The following is a 5,072-nucleotide window of genomic DNA, read 5'->3' as shown; positions in this document are numbered from 1 at the left end:
CATTAGTAATGTTTGGTTGCCTTTCTACAACTTTTTTTGTCTTGTCCCGACGATGTCGTAATAGAAAGGCTGCACTGTATCTCGGTTGCTGGGTTGTGGCATCCCTCTCAACCTGGGTTAGCCCTGACGGTGACAGCAGGATGGCAACCCTGCCTCCTCGATTATTTATCTTGTGTGGACGTGAAAAAAATAGGTTTTTAAAAAAAAAGGGGGGGGGTTTCTTCACTTCAGTGCCTTTTGTCGTGCGTGGGTCTGTCGGTAGCCCTGATTTTGACAATTAATGCTCAGAGCTGTGGGAGGTTGTTGGAATTATTAGGTCGTGGCGGGCAGTGCTATTCTTTAGAACGAATCCTTCCTGATGTCTGTCACTGGGTTTTCCCGTCTGTTGGTGCAAGCTGGCCCAATCTGATAGGCCCCCATCCTACACGTAATACTACGTGTAATGCTGAATGGTTCAGTTGGGATGGCTTATCATAGCAAAGGTTACTGGCCTGGCTAGTGAGAATTTTACAGAGCCATCTTGCTTGAATTTGAAAGTCTATGTTCATAATTGTAAGTCAAGACTTTTGTGTGCTGCGAAATTTTCTGGTGTACTTGGTATTTTTGTAATTTGGGGGGGGGGGTATTCTGTTTGTTTTGGAGGCTTTTTTACAGGGAGATAGGGGGGGGGGGGGGGGGTGTTTGTCAGCTACTTTTCTGTGAAATAGATCTCCTTTGTGAACACAGATTGGGTGTAGCTGTCACAGAGGAGTTAGTGAGGCTGGCGTTATGTACATATGTTGACAGTGGCTTATTTATGACAATTTATTCTCGTTCTACACTCGGCCAAAAACTGAGAACGTGCGTCTGTGTGTACAGTGGAAGAACGAGAGAAACGGTTAACTAGTCCACTGTTTCAATCGATGAACTTCACTAAATTTGAGTAAAAGTAAATTTTGTTCATCGGGTCACGGCGACCCACATGTGGTCCTCACAGAGAGTTGATGTGCTTCACTGCTTACTGGGTACAAAGTATGTTCCAAATAGAGGGCTAAAGTTTACTTTTACCCGCTGATGCTGGTATCTGTGTAACAGAAAGAACAGTAGATCTATATAATAGTCCAGCACGCACATAGCGAAACCTGCTCAGTCATCATAGCGAACAGATTTGCAGGTTCTGAATTTTTTTCCTATGTTTTATGTATATTCTTTGTATGAAAAACATACATGTGGTGAAATTTGTACATAAAGAATAAGAAGAGATTTCCGTGTCCTGTCGATTTCACTAAGCGAGAGCTAGACTTTGTTGTATAATGACTGCCCAGCATTAGCCTCCGTCATACGTCACATTACAAAGTGACATATTGCGGAGTCGTACGCCAGGCAGTTGATAGACAACAGACTTTGGTGTCTGTTAACTGGCAGAGTCGTATGTAAAATGAACTTCCTGTTGCTACGAAGGGATTTCAGATCCTTTCTTCAATGCATTGCAACTTTGCTTAGCACAACACTCGGTGGTTCCAACGTGGTGTACATGATCAAGTAGGCCGCCTACATGCAGTTATCATTTCTCCAGGCTTGTACCCGCTGTCCCAAATAGCCCGGAACTGTCCCGGATTGGGCAATCTGTAATCTGAGAGGAACCTTATCACACACGCGCGCTCTCACACACACACACACACACACACACACACACACACACACACACACACACACGCTCACACACACACACACGCTCACACACACACACACACACACACACACACTCACTCACGGTACCGAAACCAGTCCTTCTTGGTGTAGTTCTGTTGGTTGTTGCACGGTCTGGTTTTATATATACTTAGGGCGACCGCACAGAGAAAGCCTCTCGAGGCCGTACTTTTGTCAGCCGCTCTGTCAGCCTCTTAAGCTTTGGAAAGGACCTGCTTGACCCCACATAGAGAACGCTGTTACACGCGGCCGTTCATCATCAAGTGTATGCATTCTTCATAGAGAGGGAAGGCGTTGTCGAAAATCTTACTAAAGTGTCATTCCCGTGATCGGATGTGACTTGGGAGCTTGCTGGTAGACCCACTAATAATATTGTCGGCGTGAGAGACTTTTTTTACCTCATATTTCGCCCAGTACCCTTTAGTCTTTAGTCTATAATAACTTGATCACGCAGGACAAATTATGAGAGAAAGTGAGAGGGCGAGAGAGAGAAGGGGGGGGGGGGGCAGTGCCCGGTTCTATAATCGTTATCATCATCACCATCATTATCATGTATTCGTATCCTGCCAGTAAAAATACCAGTACTTTGTTACGTTTGTCACAAATGGGAGTTCTAACGTACACTGATGATATGAGCGCATCTGGTCTGTGTCAATATTTGAATCACTTGTTACTTCAAACTGTAGGCGTTTGTACAACGGTCACGTGACAACAAGACCACAGACAGCTTTGGGCGGCCTTGGAAAGAATGTAGTTTGGATTCCTCGAGAAACGTCAGTGCTGCTCCTCACTGGCGCGTCCTCAATGACATGACAGCTTTATCTTTGGGGGGACGCAACGGTTTTCATTTGGGGGTTGCGCTAACCTGAGCGAACGGCTTTCTCTATGTGGTCTCCCTTATACTCAAACTTCTAAAATAGCGTTGGGTGTTCTTGATTGGGTTTAGACAAATTTGACAAGCCTGTGTATACATGTACGGCTTGTACACACCATATATCCGTGTTTGTGGGGTAGGCCTATCGTGCACTCGTCTAACTTGGTAACGAATGTGTGCCCATTCACACCTTTCATACTTATTAAATTTAAATGCAGTTGCGAGCGCCGTAAAACCCTCTACTAAAACTAAACAAACATCTTTCATCCATCTATTCGTGCGTTATCGTGCGTGTTTTATATCAACATGGAAATGAGGACTGAGAACACAGTTCAGAGAGTTGCGTATGGTTACACTTTGCCTCGTGGTTTCTGGACTCAGGTCACAACACGAGAGCAGACGGATGACATTTCATGGCTGCCATAAAACTCTCCTCTCGCACGAACGACAACTATCACTATCCACTACCGCATGAACACGGACAATTGGACTGTCCCCCGTGGTTTTATGCACCCCGCATGATTTAGTAAAATTTGATCATTTTTTTGAATAATTTCTGATTATTTTCCCTAATCATTCTTTGTTAAAATTAACAGAATCGCATAATTTCACATTTTTGGGCTCAGTTTGCATAATTTTAGAATTTTTCTTGCATAAAACGACGGGGACAGATTGAAGGGAACACAGAAAGGGCCCAGATAAGAAAGAACGCGGATGTTTGGTGTGAACGAGCCGTGACCCTGTTGTTGCTCGCTGTCTGTTTTGATCAGTCACAGTAGTTTTATTATTATGGCCCAACTCATCAGTCTTACTAATTACTTTGTGTGGTGTGTGCAAAGATTTACCTGTGGGTGGTTGGCGGGTACTCTAGTGTGGTTTGCTTCTTCTTTCCTATCGAACATCTATCGTCCTTATCTCCCCTTCTTTTTTATGTTTGTTACTCTCTTGTAACACCTCTAATCTTCTGGCGCTCATATGACCTTATGCAGTGACCAGCGCCGTAGAACCTCTACTACAACTAAACTAAAAAAGATTTACCACTTGGCCTGACGACAAACCACAGATTCCATTCACTTCTAAAGGCTTACCTAACGGTGTATCTGACTGCGTACTGGTGTATCACACTTTTCTCTGTCTTCCTACTGGGGGCTATAATTAGAATACTCGTATTATCCAATTCAGAGAGTGCGGTGGCGGAGCGGTTAGTGCGCTCGTCTCCAAAGCGGAAAGTCCGGGTTCGAGCCTCGGTTCGACACCAATTTTTTCGCCCCCTCCAGCCCACCCAGCAGTGATGGGTACCTGAAGTACCTGACTTCGAGTTGAGGAAGTAAAGGCGGCGTGGAAAGAAACTGGCCACCCTACCACTTTATTATGCCGAAGGCCCAGGAAGTTGTCTCACTAACAAGGCAATCCCCAATGTCCGGATCGGTTGCCGGAGCAACTTTACTTTTTTACCCAATTCAGTCCAGGACCCTGAGGGTACTGACACTGACACAGCGGGTGGTTGGAGGCAGCCACTGGTGGTACGGTAGCTCCCTATTCTTTCCTTTCTTGCCTCTGTTGTTTGTTTCTGTCTGTCTTCTTTTTTTCCGCAGCACCAAATGACCATTATATTATTGTGTCTAGGATGTGCTTCTCTTTACTAACTCTAACCAAGTGACCGTGGCGACAGGGCGAGATGAAAGCAGCACGCCTCCTAAATGACAGGATGTGTAGGTACAGACCTAACAGTACACATCTACACTCAAAGAATGTTTGTGGGTGGTTGGCGGGTGCTCTGGTGTGGTTTGCTTCCTACGTTCTTCTTTCCTATCAAACATCTATCGTCCTTGTCTCCCCTTCTTCTTTTTTAATGTTTGTTACTCTCTCTTGTAACACCTCTGGCGCTCTTATGACCTTATGCAGTTGCGAGCGCCGTAAAACTTAAACTTTTTTAAAAGAATGTTATGCCTGGCTGTCACTCTGCCCATGTAGACTACTCATCAAATGACCTGTTGACCTATTGACCTCTTCTGTCTCACACTCGGAGAGAGACCGGCGTGTTAGAGAGCGGTTAGTGTTAGAGGCTTCGCTGTGGCACGCAGAAGACCTGAGTTCTCTACCCAAGTGGAGAGAATTTTTATCATCAAATATAATATCTCTGTCGGGGCGGTGCTACTGACTGAAGTGTCTTATTAGGCAATTCCCAAAGGGGGGACATTAACTTGCTCTAATGCACAGTAAAATTGTTAATGGACTAATTCAACAATGTCATGCTCATAACTGTGCCTGAACTGCAACAGGGAACTGCTGCTTTTTCTTTCCTAATCCTTACTGTCGTCATTTTCCTCTACTTCTTTTGTATGTTTGTCACACTCTTGTGACCCGCTATTTCCGGGGTGCCTTGATATTGATAGTCGAAGAAGACTTTGTGCTGGTGAGGCTAGGGAGGTGACCAGAGTATTAGCCTGATTTCCTGTAAGGACTTCTCTGTTCACATCCACCCCTTGGCGCTCATACTCATATATGA

Source organism: Aplysia californica, unplaced genomic scaffold (assembly GCF_000002075.1).
Source record: "Aplysia californica isolate F4 #8 unplaced genomic scaffold, AplCal3.0 scaffold00112, whole genome shotgun sequence".
NCBI lineage: Eukaryota > Metazoa > Mollusca > Gastropoda > Aplysiida > Aplysiidae > Aplysia > Aplysia californica.
The sequence above is the reverse complement of the archived record's forward strand: the minus strand, read 5'-3'. Positions refer to the sequence as shown.